We start from the raw sequence: 22272 nt of genomic DNA, 5'->3' as shown, positions 1-22272 counted from the left end.
ATCAAGCAAAACCTTTCATTTCAGCCAGCATACAATGCTGATGTAGTTGAAACTTCAAGTCGATTTGAATGTAAAAACAATCTACCTATTCCCATACAAAACTAAGACAAAACTGAAACTCCTATTTGCTTCCTATACAATATTCATGCTACTGTAGGACCAGGTTAGCTCCACGGAGTCACGGAGGACCATTCTGAAACTACTGCTTCCATCTCAAAAAGGTCTTCTGGGCAAGATGCAAAGATTTTCAAGATCCTACTAGAGCCTTCAGACCTCTGCAGACTCCTGTTGATGATCTCGGTGTTAGTTTTTTATAGAAGTCATCCCAGATAACAGTGCTAGATTACAAAAAGGTACTATTCTATTTCTTTTTCTCTACCACACCAGGAAAAACAGGTGTGGTAGAGGTCTACAAGGTGTGCTGGTGCCTTCCTTCCCTAGAAAAATGCTTTCTTCAGAAGGGGAGGTGGATAAAAACATATTTAAAGTGCTGGTAAGCAACACAGCACACAGGAACATGTTATGGATGAAAAAAGTTGATACACCTATGGCCTAGGACAACCTACACACAAAATTCTAAGTAAAAATGCACCCATTAACACAGTACATCATAGTCCACAAATCCAGTGTGAAAACTATTGTCCTGAACTGTCACAAAGACAGCAAACTGAGCGTTACTGCTAGGCTTCTCTATTTTTTTTTCTTTTTAAACTTTAAAAAGAATTTTTTAAAAATTGAAATCAGAGGAAGAAGAAAAGAAACCATTAAGATTTTACTAAAAAATAAAACCAAGTACAATTGCATGTTTTGCTTAGCTTCTGCTTTCTAATACTGCTCCAAGCACTCAGGTCTTCTACGAATATTATGGTTATGTTGTGGAACACTAGTGACAGAAACTGACCTTTTAATGGCATACTCTAGTTATCCTTCAAATTGTGGACTACTCTGTGTGCTCATGCATATGTATGTGTGTATATATATATGCATCTGCTCATGAAGTTATCTTGGCAAAAATACATGGAGCATATATACATATATGTATGTAGCATGAATAACTTTATCAAGTAGTCTTAGCATATTTTATTACTGGCTGTTTAAGGAGATAACACATTTTTAACCAGACATGGAAACAGAATACATGAATAAATGACTAATCTTACTCAGAAGGAAGTTCCTTCTCCATTTCCCCCAACATGCTCCACCACACTATAGATTTTGCCGAGAGATTAGGAGGGCTATCCAACTTAAAAATGTTATGCTACTGCAGTTGCACTATGATGCATATATGGCTTAGAAACCTGTGAGTCCAAATTCAGACCTTTGCTACTGTTTGCTGCTCCCTAAGGTAACCCAAAAGAAACATTAGCAGTCTATTTGGTTTGTGCTGATAGAAGGAAGGGTAGAAGGTATTCACAGATTAGGGCCCATTAATGACTAACTCCTGCAAATCACAAAGGAAACCAGAATTATTGTACAACAAAGTGTTTCTTCCATGTATTTGTAGTTGGTGCCCAAACATTGCCACTGACCTAAGGTTCTCTAAATACCTCTCATTACAAAAACTTTCTCCCCATCTTCCTCATCACAATATTAATTGCTCCTGGCCACACTTACAAGCCCCTCAAAAACCTCCTATGCCATCCACACACATTGTTAGTAGTCAGGCCCATCGCACCTTCTCCTCATGTATCCTAGCAGGGAACCAAAATTAAACAAAACACAAACACCAAACAAAAAACCCAAACCAAAAATCACCGGCTATGGCTGGTGTGGAGTTACACAAAACAGCTCTCAGTACAGAAAACAGTAAATGGCTACAATTACTCTTCCCGGTTTCTCACAGAACACTGCTTTTAGCTGGCCATTTCCCTCCCTCTTTGGATTTTAAGTTTCAGAGATCTCAAGAGTACCAAGTTCCTAACTCTATCAGATTTTAGTTTTTTATTAGTTGTACTGACAGGTATCTAGTGATCATTAAATGAACTCATTTAAGAAACATAGCTATGGCAGTGAAACTACTATAGGATAAGGCTCCTCCTACTACTTTGCCTTTATTCCAGTGCCAGTATAGAGTAGGAACAAGCTTGGTGAATAGTGCATTAGCATACACATGGACATCCCCATAAAATAAATATAGGACTTCACATTCAACAAAAACCTCAGTCATGTTTGGACAAACAGCCAAACTTCACAAATTGGTCTTGAGTTTGGGATCTAGAACAAAAAGAAAAAAATCCTGCCTGATCCATGTTATTTGAGATTCATGTGTAAAAAGCTTGAGTTTCCATCTGGTAAGTATCAACTCTTCAGTATAGAGGTCATTACATGCATTCAGCAACTCTAATCAGTGCAGAGAAAGCCATCCTTTTGAGGAATAAACTGATTCTAGATCAGTCTGTTGGTTAGCATAGCTTCTGCCATTCAGAAGAGACAGTTTCAACTGGCTGCAGCCTGTCTTGCCTATTCTACATGGTCCAAGAGTGCCCTTCTCATGTATTCCTCAAGTGAAGGAAAGTGATCTCTCTTCCTCAAATATTTATGCCAATCCTTTAAAACATGGAAGACTTCTCCTTACCTCTTCTGTCTCTTCACTCCTTTTCGTCTCTCAATGGAAGTTAGATAAAATACCGGACTAGGAAGAAAAAAGAAAGAGTGGTAGAAAGGAAATAAAGAGAAATGGAGTTACAGAAAGAATTAGTTTATTGAACAGAAACTTATAAAAGCGGAGGCATACAGAAAAATACTATGTTTACAGATTTTAGTTTCTGTATTTACAGAAACCAGTCCCCAAAATAGAAAATTAACTGCCAACTATTTATGTCTCTAAGTTTGCTAAATACCTTAAACCAGACACAAATAGGTCTATCCCCTAAAAATCTAGCAAGTATTTGAGCTGGAGAGTCAAGTAACTGTAAAACACAAGTATAGCAAAGAAGGAAGAGAAAAAAGTTAATTTCTGATAGCAACATTGCTTATTTCTTGGAGAAGTTTATGCCAGCAACCTAATAGTGTGTTACAATGTATCACTGTGAGATGTAAAATTCCTCCAAATAGAAATACATTGGATAAGAAAAGAAGTAGTTTATCACTAAAAATATCTTAGTCATCAGCTATTTTAGAGCAAACATTTTTCTCCATCTACCATGAAGTTGCAAATAATCATTGATCAAACTTACACAACATGCCTGTATGCGACTTAACAGTTATTCTCCAAGAAAAATTAAGTTGCACAGGCTTTCCTAAGTGACAAGTATTCGTGACAAATATTTCAAATTATAAAATGTTTCTGCAAGCACACGAAGTCCACATCCTGTAAGTCATGTCTGCAGCTGTGAGAGCTATATATTTTTTTATTAAATATAACAGGACCATCTCAGTCACTGGAAGTTTTGAATTCCAAGGCCCCATATGCCCCTCCTAAGAAAAAGTAAAGCTTTTTTTTCGGGTGAGTAAAAATACATATTCATATTGCTTTCAGCAACCTAAATATTTTGTTGACCTAAAGTAAAATAACATTTTTTTTTCTATGCTGCTCAGTAAGACTTTGGAGTCTACTAGAATTATTAGATACCTACTAAACATGCAGAAAATTCTTTGGATTTACTTTAAGTCTGACATTTCAGCTAAGCAAAATCCTATTTTGACAAGTTTGCACTTGGGCAGATTCCAGAAACTAGTTCCCTTGTCTTATCAGTGGTATTTGACATGAATAGCACAATGGCACTTACACTTAGGGAAGAGTTTGTAGACAGTCACCTAGCTGTTAACACTTAAGCAAGTCAGAAGGCTATTAAAAAAAACTCTTTTGTAATTTTAAACACAGTTCAACCTTAACCATATTTCTAGGTAACATTCTGGCAAAATCTCAGTGCTCTTTACTAGGAGTTTGGGAGGAAGATGGCAAGAGAGATTAAGGGAACAGATGGAGGGGACTATGTCCAGTTCAAGAACAGCCAAAAAAATACAGATGTTTCAGATCAAAAGATCTTTTCTACTTTAAAGAAAACAAAGCAAAAAAATCTCATCTTCAATTTCAAAACTATATTGACTGATTTAAGAAATACAGATTCTATGCCTATGTAACTTTATATCTTTGTGTTTTCAGATGAGATTTCAGTATGTATTTTAATAGTAACAAAGATACTAAATAGGTCATCTTAGAATAAATACAACAAAGAAATCCCACCCAGCAATTGAAACACAACACATAGCTCTTAACTCTCTACTAAATTTCTATTGATATACAGAAGGGAAAAAAAGATGCAGTTTGTCTTTTATTTCTTCCAGTACAGAAGATGTGATTGGAAAGTAAGAGAGAGAACAAATATTACAAAAAAACACTGCAGCCTTTTGTTAAAAAACTATATAATGTTATTGAAGAATAAGACCCCCATGAAGTGTTCCTACTCTGAGCAAGAAAAGAGCAACTAGCTGTGTTACCTGCTAAAACATCTGAGGGAGAAACCTTATCCTTATAACTAGTAAAATTACTACAGTATTTTTATCAATTACATAAAAAAGGATTTATGTTTCTTTCACAGTTCCAGAATGATAAGTTTGCAAACCAAACGAGAGGTGTAACCTATCTATACCTTCCCCAGAAGCTGCAAATCAGCTGTTGTAATTCTCAGGACTTCACCTTTAGTTTAAGTAGAACACACTAAAAACATTCCTAGTTAGAAAAAGTTTCTTTAAACCAATAGTTAGGGCAGGATTAACTGTCTAGACTTGGAATATCATCTGTCTTGTGATAAGGTTTTAAACACAGCGGACCCCATTATAACCATACTAATTTGGAGTTAGTTCCCTTTGTCTACTCAAGCCAAATTAAGAGCATCACTCACTGCTAAGGAAAAAAAAGTATCTTTAGACCTAGTGGAGTTAGAGAGTTAACGGACACAGAACTCCTCGGAGTAACAGATCCAAACTTGCCATCCCATACACATTTTAAATTCCCACTTTGTAAATACAGAATATCGATTTCATCACTTTCTATGATGAAATAACCAACAACGGGCAAATAGATTATAGGTCCTCCTCCTTAAACTGTACAGTGAAGTACAATTATGTCATGAGAATATAGCCTTATCATTCCGTCTTTGAACTTGATGGTAATTTATTTTTGAGATAAAGATATTGAGGTGAATGATTACCTAGACTATGGTGGCATAAAACAATACACTAAATACAACTAACAAATGAAAATAAAAAAACCCCAACAATTCATTAAACCAGAGCCTGCACTATGATATTTCAATATCCATACCTATTAACAAAATGTTAACTTAAAACTAAATTACAAAACTGGGATTGATACTATTTTGGCATTCCCACAAGAAGTATGATTTGCAAAACTGCTGGTGACTTGCGAGTCTCACCTAATTTTTACAGTACTGCATTTATCCATCTAAGCAATGTATGAACTACTGCACTGAAAGAAGAGGTAGCACTCTTTCAATAAAAAAACCTAACATATAAATTTTATTTCTACTTGCAATCTGTGTGCTACTTCACCATATTCCTCACTTTCACTTCTTACCAACTTTCAACTTCTTACCACTTCTTTCTTACCAATTATTTTAACTTTAAAAAAAGATAAGAAAGCACTGAAGTCAGGCATGTTAAAAAAATACTTTGTACAACAAAGACGTCTTCAAAGGCTTACAGATAAACATAATTATTAAAACTTTCTAACAACCAGCAGAGCTAACAATCTTGCCTGTTTCATTAACACGTTTAATATTTGTAAGAGGAAATCTCACTATCTCCCAGAAAGCATAAGAAACCTTGACAAGGTGGTAGGTTGTTGTTTTTTTGTTTGGTTGGTTTTTTAATAAATTGTTTGCTGTGCCTTAAAGGTAGCGAGTTTTGACTTTGAACACATCTCAAGCGGGTTTTTTTGTAGTGTGAAGGTCATGAACAGAATTATGGATCCTTAAAGAGATTAGGTTAACTTTGTAGGTATAATTAGTAAGAAAACGGAAACACTGATGTAGTCAGAAATACCGATTTTTTCATTCAAAAGCCCATGACAATTAATACTTGGAATAATTCACTATTTGGAAGAATAAATAGGTTGTAATTTTTTTCTTAATCCACATTCTAAATATGCCAAAACTTGGTTTTTTTCCCATAGATGCCTGAAGTTTCATTCTTAGCAATAAATCAAAACTACTATTTGCACAGTGGAAACATTTAGTAAACACTAAACCTGTTCCAAAAACAGTCAGACAAAATTTGCTTTTGAGAGTCACAAATGCTCATTTATATGGATGTCACAAGGCCAATAACATAGATGGGACTTCCCTAGCATCTCTCCGTAAGTCTGAATTTTGTATCTTCAGCCACCTACATCAAACCCCCCTATTCAATTTCCTTAGAATGTCACATGAAAACAGCAAAACACTTCCATCAAACCTACATTTACACAAATCTTTTTAGGACAATGCCACAATTACATATACCACTCCCTAACAAAGTCCCACAGATAGTCCTTACTAAAATTAGTATTAGCATGCACACAAAACCAAGACTGTCGTTAAATCAAACTGAAATCAGGACTAAATACACTACAGCCTCCACTTTGACACTGATGCCTGTATTTCTGTTGCTTTCCAACAGAATATTAACAGTTTTGTGTGCTGAAACTGTACTAAAAGTATGATATAATACAACTCCTAAAAGTAATCCGAGTTTTAGTGCTATGATGAACTTTCCCTCGATAGTCTAAATAGTCAGTATTATTTCCCCTCTCAAACTTCCCAGATGGCAAAAAATGCTCACTCAAAAGGCACACTGACAGTTAAGCACATTTTTCCTTCAACTACAAAAAGCCTGAAGATACATAGTTTTAGAACTACAGTCATAATACTGCATTTTTAACACAGTGTGCAAATCAGAAACACCTGAAAAAAACAGAAATTCAGGTTTCAACCTTCAAAAAAACCTATTAGTTGCAGGATGTATTTAGTTTATACATATACTTTAACATATCAACATGTAATGAAATATAAAGGTAGAATTACCTTTGCCATACTGTCTCCTTAAAACAGATCACAGATCTCTTTTTACAAATGGAGAAACCAAGTTACAAAGGCAAACTGACTCACTAGAACTCATATAGGAAAACTCTGGAAGATCTCAAATTTCTCAAGAGGTTCTCAAGTCCACAAAATTTGCAATCTATAACACAAGCTGTAAAATTCAAGTATACATACTTTAATTTTGGGGTTTATTTTACTCCCCCCCCCACAAAGAACACTTTTTGTAAGGTACACAAAATTATTTTAATTTTACTATGGAATGAGATGTCTGCTTAAGAACATGACTGAGGCCATGAAGTCAGACTGCGTATCTGTCCAGCTGCCTAATTCATAATGTTTTAAAAATTATTCACAAGAACAGAAGAAACTTAGTGAGGGAAAGAAAAAGGCAAGAGGTTTCAAAAAGGCCCATACGTACTCTCTTCAGAACCTTATCATACACTTTTTACTAAAACAAAGTAAAGCATAGTTTATAAAGAAAATGAAATCTATATAAACGAGGATGAAGGGAGTGAGCATTGCTGGACTATTACCGCATCACTTGGTGGTTGAAATCACTCGGCCTTTGGCCTCAAACGACACAAAAGGCACACATTAACAACATTCTAAAAGTCTACTATCTTTTGGTTCAACTTCAGGTATACCTTAAACCACAAATCACTGCACCTAAATGGTATCTAAATTAAAATCTTCAGACATTGAAGACATTTTGCCATTTCAGTAGCTCACTTTTGATTGCTTAAATCCAGAAAGTTCCAAAGCTATACCATAGTAGGAATTTATACCTCATTAAACCGAGACAGGCAAAAAAAAAAAAAAAGTGAAAAATTAAATTTTTCTTAGGTTGTTTAAAACATACAGTTTGCAGCCTCCACAGTTTGCATCAGAGTACACTACACCAACTACCAAATAATAAATCCTTGTGACCTCCCTTCCCCCCACCCAAACATATTTATAGTGGCGATCCTAAAAGGTTCACATTTCATTTAGGAAAAAAATTAAGAGGTTAGGAACTCCACCTTCCCTCAGTATTTGGATGTGTTTATCACATACACAAAATAAACTGAAGAAAAAAGGTCATACAAAGATTACATGGTGGCAGAATTTCTTATTTTGTGTCCTAATAAAGTAACAGGTTATAATCTCACACGCATTATTTCAGTATTAAGTTCTTGCCGTATTTTCAGACTACAAATACACGGAATTAATACCTGATATCTAGCAAAGGTATTTCCTGGAAGGTGAATATGACGTTCATAAATGTGATTTCACAAAGAATTCAGCTGGCTATCTTAGTGAACCTGATCTACTAATTTTCATAAATATTATTGCTTTTATGTCGGTAATAGGATGGACAGATGTACAGTATCCCTCACAAACGCAGTAGCTTTTCCAAATTACTAAACCTACATACATATTACCTTACAACGACCTATACACACCCCTCAAAGAAGCTGCTTGAGTCTGTTGCCTCTTTCCACCCCCTTTTCCCCGACGAGAGTGGTCTCGTTCACTTGCCTTTCAAACACATAACCAATAAAATTAATCAGCTGGAACACAGCATTTTTAAATCGCAGTAAAGTCAAGAGATGTTTTGTACGTTATTTGAAGGAAAGAGTCTTTTAATTTAAACATAGTAAGCCTAATATGCTGCAGACAAACGCACTGCATGGGGTGTGGAGGACCCGAGCTGATTAGATTACCACAACATCAGCCTGAGGCCGCCATTTTTAGAATCTCTAAAGGACAAAAGAGGGAAATTAAAAAAATTGCTCCACATTTTTTGAAAAGTAACTTTAAAACTACAATGATTATTAACAATCAATCATGCATTGTAAGTACAGCCATGGATATTCCTCTCTTTTCTCTGATCTGAGCCCTAAATAACGAAAATGTTTGGTTATTATTCCTTTAAGGTACTATAAATAAAGAGAGGAAAACATTCCTAAAGCTAGATGCAGCACTAAACTTCTGCTTTTAACGACACGTAGTATGTACCATTTTAAGGACCTCGGGGCTCTTAGCCACCGCACATTGCCTTATGGCTGAGTACGGGGGAATACTGGATCTTTATAATCAGGCTATATTATGTTTCTCTACCCTATTCAGTACTGCACAGTGAACCGTATGCCTCTCCTCCCCTGTATCTGCAGCAGTGGGGTCTAACCCTTCAAATATTTATTTCTTTAAGAAACAGACCAAAATGTGCCACTCAAGGAACCCGAACACTGGCTGCAGAAACAGAAGCAAGGAAGGGATGCATCAATATGACTACTTACACCCTCAAGAGAGGGGGGTGGAGAGAATGATTCCCTTTAAAATTGGCACAGAAACTCTTGAGGACTGCTTTCTGTTCGTCCAGGTTACACCACGAAGAGGAGATATTAGCAGGGAGGGAAGAAAGGAGGCGGGGGTGTGGAAGGCAGAGAGATTAGGCCTATAACGAGCCATTTTAGTACCACAAAGCAAAAAAATACAGGATGAAGGAAGAGAATAGGTTTTCCTCAGCTCCGTAAAACTCAGCACGCAGTCCCAGCAACACACAAACCCGTTCTTATAACCACCAGTCTAAAGAAGCGTATGCTGTCACATAATAGCGCCTTTTGGCTCTTTTTCCAAGCATAATGCATAAACCTGGCATAACTGCCAAAAAATTCTCCTCAGCTCCTCCAGTTACAGTAACCCGCCATATTCACAAGATATAGCGACAGCCTGCCATTTTTTAACCAAACCCCACAAAAGGCAAAGCAAATTCAAGGCAACTTAAACAGAATTTAAACACATTCTAGGGTGGGAGTTATACTCGCACCGAGGGTAACGAGACGTTCCCATCGCATTTCACTCCCTTTTTGCCATCGTCCCCCCCACCCCCTCCTCCCCAAAGCACCCACAGCAGAATACACTGGTAATAACCAAAGACTCACCTCTAATGGTCACAGGCCAGGTAGCAGGACCCCTCAGCTGAGCCCCTTCTCTATCCCAACCAAAACAATGCAACAGCCCCACTGCGGATATCCCTACCCTAGACAGCACTCAACCCTCAGCAGGCTCTGGTAAAAGAAAGAAAGGGAAGGAAAGGAAGAGGAGACCCCCCCTCCCCCCAAACCTATCTCAGTGCACAGAACTCAACAGGGACCAGGTCGGAAGCGCCTTTGCCTTGGGACCTGTGTACAAACCCCACTGCCACCGCTGCTCCCGTGTCTCCCTCCTTTCAGCCTCCTACGCTCCCCTCTATGTCACTGCCTCTCTCTGGGAAAATGGCGTCCGCTCTCCCCTCCCTCCCACTGCACGGGGCTCACCCGCCCCGCCTGGCAGGGGCAGGGTTACCAAGGCGAAGCCAAACAGCCGCCATTTTACTTATGGGCTGGGAGTGCACTGCGAGCCCGTCGAGCCTTCAGTGTCCATTTTGCAACAGCGCTTTGCACGTTACGCTGAACGGCTCAGGTCTGGGCGCGGCCATCAGACTGCGGCAGGGGCTGGGCAGGGGGGCTGTGAGGAGGTGTGGAGGGAAGTAGGGCAGCGGAGGAGGGGCGGCCGCAGCTGGGGCTGGTGCCTGGGGCTATCCGCAGCCCCGGAGGCGCAGACCGTGGGGGAGGGGCAGGGGCTTCGACCCAGGCTGGTGTGGAACCAAGCGCGGGCGGGAGGATGTCTGACTCAGAACTGCATCCTCTGAGGCAGAAACGCCAAAACTCCCTCCTCAGCTGCTCTTCCCCGCCCCCCACCTCCGGCCTCCTCCTCATAACTGTCGTTATTCTCTGCATACCTACTTTTTATGCATCTCAAGCTAAGGGATAAATTTTCGCCACAACGTAGACGAGAAGCTGTGCAGACTCGGCGGCTCTGACACAGGCAGAGAAACTTCCTTGTGGGGCGGGAAAGGAGAGGTCGGGAGAGCTTTGACTGAGACCCGTTCGGGGCGACGTGGGGGTTTTGACTTGAGACACAATCTTACCCTAAACCTTTAAGGCTCACAAATAAGGCGACTAGGATAGAGCTTCTAGGATAGAGCATGTTGACAGCGCTAGCTAACAGCGGTTTGGGTTTTATTTTCTTTCTGCTCGAAGGAGACGAGCCCTGAACGAGCCTATTTTTCCCTGTAGGTAATGGCACTTGAGGAGCAGGTACGGTCTACTTTTTTTCCAGACCAGCGAGAGCTGGCAAAGTGAATATCGCTCAGCGTTTCAGGGCAGACGTAGCCTCGGCCGTTCGCATCGAACTCTTCCTTTCACCACATCCAGTACCAGCTTCTGTTCTGCCCGCACACCGCCCTCCCCGGCTTCAGCCCCTCCAGCGATATGGCTGATTGAGGGAGGGGAGGCGGCGGCTGGGGTTTCATTCGACGCCCACCAGGGGCTGAGCGAGCCTCCTTCAGTGCGCAAACTCGGGGCACCACATAAAAGCTGGGCTGGCAGCTCTTACCCTGCCTCGATGGAGCCGCTACAATCGGGTGACTGGAGAAGCAGTTAGCAGCAGCGCCATAGACTAGCGTCCCCCCACACCTTGGCCAGAGAGTTTGGGGCTCTAAACAGCTGCTGCTGCGGCAAGAGGGAGCCGAGGTGAAGGGATCTGGCTAGCTGGTTGGACGCAAAGGAGGCGGCTGTAATGGGGCATTGAGTGAGGGAGGAGGGGGGCGATTAAACGTCTTGTGACCATGGCGGAGTCTATGGGTATTTTTTCCTGTCTAACTCTTCTGTGCGTGTGTCTCTTGTTTCTCTCTTTCTCTCTCTCTCTTTAGGGCGTTTGGCTGGGGCTGCTCGCTCGGGTTCTGCCTGTTGTTGCGCGAAATGGCGGCTGGCGTCTTGGTGGGTTTGGTTGTCGGTTTTTTTGTGTAGGTTTTCTTTTTTTTTTTTTTTTTTTTCCTCCTTCCCCTCCTATTCCCCTCCCCCACTTGGGCCTTGGCTGCGGCTCCGCAGCGAACCGCGGCGGAGGCTGAGTCAGGAGGGGGGAGGGAGCTGCGCGGGAGCCAATAGGCAGGGCGGTCAGAGTAGCACGGTGTGTCCTGATTGGCTGCCGCTGACATCATCCTGCAGCAGGGGCAGCCGCAGCTGGGCAGGGCCGGGGAGCTGCCGGGGGAGGTTGGTGCTCAGGGAGAAAACGGGCGCCATGATTCCAGCGCGAGGGAGGACTTCACAGGCGGGGGATCCCCGGGAGATGGTGACAAGGAAAACACGAGCAGGCCTTGGCTTCTCCTTCTCAAACAGTGCTGGGGCTGTGAGGCGAGGAGCGGGGGAAGAGGGAGAGAGGAGCAACTCGTGCTTGCTTTTGTAACTGCGTCAGTTCAAGATGGCGCAGGGTCTCCCTGGAGAGGGAAGGGAGTTGCACGTCCGCCGGAGGTCATGTGACCGCGTTGCATTCTTGTGGGGTTTGGCTGCAGACCAAGCTGGCGGCGGCGACGACTGCCCGGGAGAGTTCGCGTTTCCCTCCCCCTCCTCGCACGACGCCGCCGGTGCCGCGCTGGTTCCCATTTCCCTTCCCCCATTAACCTTACGCACGAGGGTGTAGCTGCCGCTGAGGAAGGTTCTCGCTTCTCTTCTTACTCTCCACCCATCTCCAGGGTGTAGCTGCTCTCGGGGGAAATTTTCCATTCCGCCCCCTCTATGCGTAAGGTTTTATCCGCCGCAAGGGAAAGTTTCCCTTCGGCGCCTACTCGCTCCGCCCGAGCGTGGGAGCGGGCGATGCGCGGGCCCTGACAGCCGCCGGGTGCGACAACGTAGATGGCACCCGGTTGCTCAGCTGCCCTTTTCCTACCTGCCAGTTCGTTCCCCGGAGTAATTTACTGAGAATGGGCTTAAGCGATGGTTAAATGACCTCATTAAAACAGCTGAGGAAAATGCACAGGCTATGCGGAGTTGCTGTTCTGACGAGGAGGTCATCCTATTTCCAGTGTTGCTTTGCCGGGGGTATGGGTGGAGGGCCTAAGGGAAAATCTGAAAGCTATACATGACTTTATTCTATTTGAATAGAACTTCGTTGTGGAAAAAACGGATGAATAATATTTTATTTGTATGTTGTTTGATCCTGTTGTAGGAGATGAGCAGCTTTTCTGTAGAGTGATGTGGTGTGTATTACAAACTTAGGCCGTGGATGGATTAAGTAGAAGAGATTAAGTATATACTTGGTGAAAAAGCTATGGTACATAAATATCGTGAAAATACCCCATGTCTTACTTTCTGAAATTCATAAGAAAATGAACTTGTCACGCAGGTTTGGATAGGCTTGTAAGCTTAACAGATACATTTTCTGAATAATTTTTGTTTCATTATTCTAATGAGGGAGGAGGGGAAGTGAGAAAAGTACGTTTTCCAGTTCTTACACTTTGAGGAATGCAATGTGTATTACTGTGTGGGTGGGGTTCTTGTGTGTGTTTTCAGAGCAATTCAGTGTTAACTCCTGTATCTTACTCTGTGTAGCAGGAGGCAAATTTAGCCTCTACATCTAACCCAGAGAACAGATTAACAAGTAAAATTACTGATCGTGGATTTCTCAATTTAGAAATGTTCCACAGTGATGCTTCTGTTATCTTTTACTAGATAGGTGTGAATTACTTTTTTTCCTCAGCAATAGTGATCTGATGGGGCACAAAGCTTGAATACTGGGTGAATGCTTTGTGTGAGAACTACTGGAATGGAAGTTACTGAGTACATGACTAATATAGAAGGCTCCTGTATAATAGATGATATTTAATATGTGTTACATAAGTGGATAGGGTGAGGTGGAGCCTTGTTACATAAGACCCGACTGGGGAGCTCCTGTAAGTAGTCCATATTAGTTGCAGATACAGCCTGCAAGGCATCTGTCTGTTGTGGGGGGGAGGGGTAGAAGAACAGGATTGGAAGCATTTATTAGTGCCACATTTTTCCTTTGTAGGTTATATAAAGGATATGAGGAAAGAAATAGAGGAGACAGTAATTAAGGATCGCACAGTGTTAAGTGCTCAAGTTTGGAATTTGGTTTGAGCCTAGCTTTCAGAATATAAGATATGCTTCCTAAAAGAACAGCCCCCTCTTTTTTTGAGTGTCAGATGGTGGCTGTCAGCTGAGCATTGCATCAGCCAATTTTGTTATTTGCAGACTATTATGAAGAGCAGGACTCTTGAATGCTAGAGCTCGAGAGGCTGATTGTTTTATAAAAGAAAAAACCCACAAAAGTAAACAACCAACCAGAATAAAAAAAACAACCCAGCAAACCCAAAACCTACAGGAAATTGTTATGAGGAGGCAGTTGGTTTAGTGAACAAACATTTAAGTAGATTGCTGATTATTCTTGTGTAAGCATAGTATGATACAAGTTAAATACTCCCTTTTTAATGGAAGCTTCCAGAGAGGCTTTCAGTGTACAATGGTTCTTTTGATAGAGAAGCGATTTGTTTGGGACGTGACACGTTAAATATTTTGTTGCAGATATGTCAGATGAAGAACATTGTTTTGAAATGAAGATAAGGAAAAAACACATTTCTGTTTCATCAGTACTTGCATGTAGGTATCTGTTCCATAGTTAGGAAATAGGGAGTACTTGCCTCCTTGCTGTAAGGGAGCAGTTTGAATGCTTATGTTAGAGTAGTGTATGTAGAATACCTGGAAATCAAAAGTTCAGCTGTTGCAGCTAGACCTTTAGTTCTTTTAAAGTACCCTTTTAGGTAGCTCGGTAGCAGATTTTGCTTTGAAAATGAATTACTTTAAAGGTCTGTCTAACTGGTAGTTACTGCAGCACCACTTGAATTGAGGTGTCTGCAGCTTTTATGAAGCTAAAGAAATGAAGGCAAGTTTTAATAAGCCCATAATATTTCTGTTTCTTTCATGGTTATAATATTACCTGTTCTTAGAGAAGCAGGATTAGTTACCTTCAAAGAAGCAGTGACTCCAGCATAGTTGCAGTGCAGTTTCAAAGCTATGATGGTTTCTGAATTGCTTCTGCTGCAGTAGAGGGGTAAAGAACTAAATGTGCAATACTTTGAGACTGAAACCTCGGGGAGGGGATTTGCCTAAACACCCATCTAATGTAAACTGCGTCTTAATCTTGAAGATGAGGGGAAAGAAAGGACCTGTAGGAGACGGAGATAGTGTGAAACCAGGCATGTAGCTTGTATTTATGGTACCATGCCAGAGAGAGAGAAACAATTTCTAGTGAACAAAAGTTCTTTCCTTTTAGTAAGAATATTTCAGTTGGCTGGACGTTCTACAACACTTAAGGCTTTTGGTTCAAACTTGTCATGATAGCCTGTCTGTGCTTGTATATGTGGTCTGTGCTTTTGCTGAGGCCTGTTAAACACTTTTTCCTTTAGCCTTACAAACTGACTGATGAGTTCCAAGGGTATGTAGGGGAGAAGGGAAAGGGATATTAACAGTGTAATAGATCCCAGTGTGCATGAATGCCATAGTTGAAACAGTTGAAGTGTTGCTCATGCTGAAAGATGATCCTGCATCTTTTCCCAGCTGTTCATTCTTTCTTCTGCACCCCCTCTTTTTTTGATGGTGCAAGTGATCATGTGAGAAGAATGGATCTCGTGTGAGCCTAAGTCTAATGGTTAGGGTTTTAATGTGAATGTTCATTGCCTGGCTTCACAAATGCTTCCTTCTTACACTGGATTAGGAAGAAGCAGTTGCAGAGAGAATGGAGATGTGCAGGTTTTAAATTGGTAATTTTATCAGTGCATTTTCTTAGTGAAGGTGCAGTCCTTAAAGAATTTTGAGAGGCAGCTCCTAAAGGGGCTTGGCTAGTGCAACCAGAATCAATGCTTGATGAGTCAAACATACTCAAAAAGTGCAAAACCTTAGGAGTATGTAAGGTACTGCTAGATCAAGCTGCAGTTGAAGGTGGCAAGATCATTTTGGATTCACTGAAACCAGCCTACAAAAAGAGGTGAAATATTGCTTATTATAAACCATAGCCTAGTTAAGTGTTTGGGATTTTGGATCTAAGAAGCTTACTTTTTTCGAACAGTGTAAAACTTGAATAAGCTACTTCCAGAAGTGGCTGATAAACTGACGGCTCTGGTAGTCAGTGAAGAATTACTCTTATTGGATGAGTTCTGAGCTAATACTGAATAACTTGAAAAAGTTACACCTGTGGGTCACAGTGGTCACTAGGCAAATTAATGCTATTTGAATGTAGCAGAGCAGGTCTAGTGACTGCTAATTGATCAGTTTATCACTTGTGTGAATACTCTGCTCAGGGCTTGAACAGCATCAGGGCAGGGACTTCTGTGCACATCACTTTAGGGTTTGTGCTGTGATGAGCTAGTCTTAAAAAAGTGAGACTAGTTAAGGTTTTTCTCTAGAAGGAAAACAAGTTAATTGTTTGGCTCTACAATTATTAACAGTTGAGTTCCTCACTTAAAAGATAAAGTTTAAAGCTGTTGTGTGGCCTGCTAATCCCAGATTAGTGGGAATTTGCACCAAGTCCATCTCAGTGGTATGACCTCTGGGTAGTCAAGTGGGACAGTGGTGCGTGTTCTTCTAGCATGACCTTTTTTGAAGTATTTTTTTTTTATGAACTTCTGGTGGTTTTGTAGAGTAGTATTAAGCTCAGTCAATGTTAATATGCAGGTGCTGTAAGCACAACAGTAGTTTTTGAGGATCTCTAGAAGGTGGAGAAAAATCCTTCTACTTTCTGTGATGGGCTGTGCTAGAGTTAGGAAGTAACTGACTATGGGCTTTGGCATCTGAGAACTTTATCTGAAGGTGGTCCTGCTGCAGAAAAAGTAAATGTTAGTGTTACAAGCTTGGAAACCAGACAAAACTTTGCTGCTTTATTGGGGTTATTTAGTACTGGACAAAAGAGGTTCCTTAGCTCTGCTGAAACTTCTTACTGATTGGAGTCTGGTCTTTCTTAATAGGAGTAGGGAACAACCACAGGCTCCACAGATTTCCTGTACTTCTGTTGTCAAGTATGGAAGCTCTGCTAGCATGTTAATGTTGCACAGTCATGTAGTCTTTTTGAATAAAAAGTAAAAATGCAGCTTGAGTATAAGAGTATTTTGTGTCTCTCAATGGGTTAGCTTTTGAAGACCTCTGTAGTAAATCTGGATTTTTAGGACTCAAAGCAATTTCAGAAGTACAGATTTCTGGTGGCAGAATGGTATACACAGATGTGCACAGATCACTAATAGCTGCTTGATTCAGTGTTGAAGCAGAAGTCCAAAATTTCATTTTGTGAAAGGTCTGGTTTCTGTTAAAAGTGGTGGGGAAGGCAGAAAACTCAATCTGAATAGCTATCTGGAAAATGGGCACCTAATTTCTGTGCCAAACTTATTTTCCTTGTTTCCCATACCCTCCTGCCTTACTAGTTTAAAAGACAGTCATGGGATTCCCCAAGTTTAAGTGCAGTGGAAAAAAGATTATGAACAGCAGTTGCAAAGCTGTGCTACTTTTTTAGTGCAGACAAGTTGATTCCTCTAAGAGCCTTGACTGTAGCTGCTCATGAGATAGTAATTTTGTCTTTTATCAGCTTTGTTCCCCAGTAAGTCCCAAACTGTGCAATGGTTATGGTGCTTCATTTTGAGCAACAATGTTTGTGGCCCAGTGTTGTCAGGCTGATGATTGATGTAGTTTTACCTGCTTGAACAGGGTCAGTTGTCTCAAACTGCATCCAGGACTATGGGCCTTCTAATTAGAATGTTACAGCTGTCCTGAGTTAGAGGATTACTCTTCACAAAATTAAACTATTACTTTTATCAGGGTGGTGCTACACTTTGAATTCATCTCAAGAGCTGTGCCCCATTACCCTGATATTCATATGCTGCAGCCAGGTCATGAGCTTATAAAGGCATGCTGGGCAGTTGTCAGATCCTATTTTTAAACTGTTTCTGAGAAACACTTGTGTCTTCTATCTCTGCACAAGCATAGGAAAGGAGCCACAGTGTCTGGGCTCAGCTAACAACAAATTTTGAACTTGAGTGTCTGCTCTTCAGAGATAGTAAAGTTGAATTGACACTGTCTTCTGTAGGTAAAGAGAAATAATGGTAACTTGGAAATAGTGGGCAGTTTGCTACAGCTGCCTATAATACACAGGTGTCTGTGGTGCTTGATAGAATAGCCAAACTTTCAGCAGGAATCCTTATGGCTACTGTCAAAGGACTTGCTTTGCTATGCTTAATGGAAAATACAATGTGAGTTAAGAGCTGGAACATTTTAAATTCTCTTTATGAATCTAGAACATAGTGGTTTTGTTTACTAACCTGCTACTGATTTGCAGTAACACCTTTACTACAGTTGTGTGATACTACTGTGCACAACATTTCAATTTTCACTAATACTGAAAAATTGCATAAAAATGCAACTGGGTTCTGTATGCAAGTGTTAAAAGGTTTTTTTTCCTTGTGCCCAAGATAATCTACTTCAGACCAGGCAATACACTGAGTATTGGTGTTAACATACCTGTATAATATGTTAGCCTGTTAACATACTAGGGAGGGAATTCCAAATCAAGGGGCTGCTTCAGAGAGTATACATTACATAGTTTTGGGACAAAAATAAAGAATACTGATAAAGCATTTAGACTTGATTCTGTTTGTCTTTTAAAACTGGCAGGCAGGAATGTTTCGAACTGGACTTATAAATACTATGAACAGGAGGAAAACATAGCTACTGTAGTATGAATTACACATAGCAGAATCAACATACTGCATTTTACATGTCTTAGAGCTCTTTGCAGAGAGTCCACAGACTGCTGCAGTTCCTAGTGTAGACCTAATTGGTAGGAGAAAATTAACTGTTTCAGGGCATTGTTAGGACTGTAAGCTGAAAGCTGTTGCTAAGCCTATATGACTTGGAAATGCATTTTCTGGTGGGTTTTTTTTTGTTCTAGAACAGGCAAGCTGCTGCTCCACACTTGTCAGCAGATTGTTTGCTACAAATACATTGGCCTTGGAAGTGCAGCTGTTTGTCTTCTTTTTCAGTCGTATGACCACTGTTCCCATTTAAGTAAATCATGTTGTATGTTAACATGAGATACTTGTTAAAAATTTCCTAAATTTCTAATTTTTGCCTTGTAGGCTGTGTTAGTTCTTATATGAAGGAGGGAGACTTAACATTGGACCTGCTGTAAACTCATCCTATAGTTAGCAAAGTAGGGTAGTCTGAGGAGTGTGATACTTTCTGCATGTGATACCCGAAGTCTGTTGGCTTAAACTTGCCCTTTCTTTTCAGTAATTAAGTGATACTGCAGTGTGTTCTAGCACTCTTTCCCTCATTTAAAACAACCTCCCTCAATACTTCTGTAACCTAACAAAAATGTTTCATGTACTTGAGTCCTCTTCAGTTTAATGGTTCTGCCTAACCTTGTCTTGGCAGAACTTTAGGGTTATGTTTCAAAACTTCTCATATGATTTATCCTCATTCTTTCTATGTGTTTTGTAAATAACATCACAAGTAAGTAGGTACTGAGCTATGAACAAGTGCTCCTTCTGTCTAGAAGTCACCTGGAAACATCTGCAGATGCATAAAGCTTGGATTTTTCTTCCTGTAGACAGCCTATGTATTTATCAGGAAGTGTCTTGCTCTGGGTGCCTCTTATTTTTGCTTGAATTGTGTTGACCAACAATTACATACTGATTGCACTCATAAGTAAACTCTGCATCCTGTTCTAGGATGTACATATTAGTGTAAAACATCTGTTGCATCTTCCTAGAAATAGCATGTTAGAGTCTTGGATACTTCAGCCTCACAGATGTTGAGAAGCTATTCTATATTTAAAATCCAGAGCCTTTAAGAGATGTCTGAATTAACAGTTAAATATAGGTAGTAGGGGTTTTTTACATAATGTAAGAGCATTGTTTTGGAGTTGGTACTCTTTTATCCTTCTGCATCATGAGTCCATGCTATCATAACAGACCATCAAAGAGTGAAAAAACCCAAACTGGTTGTCTATCTAAGTAAGTCCAGTAGACCTTGGTGGGGCTTTTGTGTGTTTGAAATTGTTGCCTGAGCCTGAATTTTGGTTATGTCCAGGTGGCACTGCAGCCAAGGGGAGGTTTCTTTACTGCTTAGGATCACTTTTACTGTAGCTCATAAGCTGAAATGTTGCTCTGCTTGTCATACAATAAAGATTAAATGCTTCATTAGGATAATTTGCTTTTCCTTTACACAAATTTAAGCATTGATTTATTTTTTTAAACATATTTTTTTGAGTCCCATTAAGCAGAGTATGTCTGACTTGTGATACCTTTTTGAAGCTTCTTTAGTATCAGATACTTTTGTTCTGATTGGAAATGCTTGAACGGGGACTTGTGGCCTTTTTTACTGTTGCAGGTAAAAATAAGAATGAAATCAGTTCTTCTGCAAATAAGCTTCACAATATATACCCGAGATCCATTTAGCTTGTTTAAAGTAAATGTTCTTCAGTACATATAAAACAGTTAAAACACAAAATATGTGTAGATATATGTGAATGACTGCTTAGTATTGCTTAGAATTACAGGTAATCCAAAGGGAGGATGATGGAGGCCTCTATAGAGGTAACTGCAGCTCTTTAGGGCTAGGAATGGAAGAAGAGGTGTGTTCCTGATGTTAGCTGGAGAACAGTTCCTAGAAAAGTGTTGTCATCAGCATTTGAGGGTTCTAAAGCTTTTGTTCATTAAAAATTAAAGCCTGAATCAAGTACACCATTGTTTGAGGTACTGCCCCTAACTGCAGCAAAAGGGTGGACTGAACAAAGGGAACTCTGACTGAAATCTGGCTTTGGAAAATCAGCAGGCCTAACCTGTAGTTCTTGAACATCATACAACTTTGAAGTACCTCAGGGCTATGTCTAGAGTATATCATAGAAGATGAAAATGGGAGGCACTGTATGCAACTGCAGAATTCAGAAAGGCCCAGTTTAGAGGGATTCTGCATGTGAATGTCTTTCAAACAGTTGCTAAATCCCATGATCCATCTGTTGTGTAACAGGAAAGCCTGGGGTTTTTTTTCATTCATCTTATGGAGCTCATAGAGGGAAATGCAGATTGGATTTGTATTTAACTATAAATTCCTTCCTGTTTCAAACTCAGGTCTGAACTATTATGGATTTCTGGCACTTAATCTGCCGTGTGGAATACTTCAGTTTCCTGCCCATATGTGAAATCTGAGTAAGCTTTGGAGACTTGTGGTAGAGAGGGTGACTGAGAGCCATGTTTTTGTGGGATTAGTAAATCACTCCATGATTTTCTCCTTCCCCAGCTTTCTGGATGGGTACAACAACTTACATGTACTGTAGTATATCACAGTCAACTGATCATGTGTATAGATTAGCAATTTAGCTTGTAAGACCTATTTAAACTTTCTATTTTCAAACTTCAGGACTCTTGCTTTCAAAACTTGATAGTTTTGAATGACACCCTCTTCTTTTGAAAATTCAAAACAAAATTACTGGGTTGGAGGCTAGCCTAAATTTATGACTAAATTTCCATCTACTTACCAGACTTGTCCAAAATCAGCTTTTGGGTTTCCTATGCAATAAATTTATAATGTGAACTAGATAAAGAAGCTGTGGAAACCAGGTGAAGAATAAGGAATATTGCTAAAGAATGAGCAGCACACAGAAAAAGAAGGTGCTTAACTAGGTCCACCTTTTCTTTTGAATCATGTTGTGGAACTAGGATGTTTGTGCCCAATCTGCTTTTGTAGCTTTCTGAAAGAAAAGGTGGTTGAACCACCAGATTGGTAGCCTTGTTTATAGTGATAAGGTTTGAAAGCATGCCTCTGAAGTCCTGCAGATGACTTGTATTGTGTCTGCCTGGCATAATCAAGCTCTTATTCTTTAAAACTTTAAATATGTAGGAATTCACTTCCATATTTATAGATGGAAGTGTAAAAAAAACTTGGTTTAGTGCAATCTGTTTTCATACTGTTGTGGAAAATGTGGCTGTATGTAACTTTCTAGCCTGTGTAATGTACATTAATTTCTTCTACTAGCTATTAATTTATGCTGTTTAGATTCAGGTTTTCTCCAGAACTTTGTATTCAACTTAAATATAAAGGTGTTTGTTTTCTAATGTGAAAGAGAAACTGTGCTAAACCTCCTCATTTTTTTACCACATAGCAAGAGGTCCTGGAAGTGTGCAAGCTAATGCTTGAGTTCACAAGCCAGAATAATCTTGTAGCTTGTAGTTTTTTATTAACTAAGATGCTGGCAGGAAAAAAAAAAGCTGTAGTTGAAAAATACAGCTGGTAGCAGGCTCAGCTCTACCCTCAGAAAAGTAAACTTTCCTACCATAATCTCCTGATATGTTTGGATAATGATAAAAAGATAC

General features: G+C 40.1%; 1 protein-coding gene and 1 long non-coding RNA gene across 2 annotated transcripts in view; one reads left to right on the top strand and one right to left on the bottom strand.

The window, feature by feature from the left end:
• Positions 1 to 10312, bottom strand: part of KMT2E (lysine methyltransferase 2E) — a 57389-nt gene extending 47077 nt beyond the window's left edge. The window contains 2 exon segments of the mRNA XM_008493003.2: positions 2576 to 2632; positions 9968 to 10312. The gene's annotated coding sequence lies outside the window, so the exon portion shown is untranslated.
• Positions 10313 to 10371: 59 nt separating this feature from the next.
• On the top strand, positions 10372 to 11702 carry LOC115598045. Its single transcript, XR_003987353.1, has 2 exons — positions 10372 to 10487; positions 11144 to 11702. It is a non-coding gene; the product is annotated as an uncharacterized LOC115598045 (long non-coding RNA).
• Positions 11703 to 22272: the final 10570 nt, after the last annotated feature.

The sequence above is a fragment of the Calypte anna genome, chromosome 1 (assembly GCF_003957555.1).
Source record: "Calypte anna isolate BGI_N300 chromosome 1, bCalAnn1_v1.p, whole genome shotgun sequence".
NCBI classification, from domain to species: Eukaryota; Metazoa; Chordata; class Aves; order Apodiformes; family Trochilidae; genus Calypte; species Calypte anna.
Note: the sequence above shows the minus strand (reverse complement) of the source record. Positions and strands in the feature narration are given on the sequence as shown.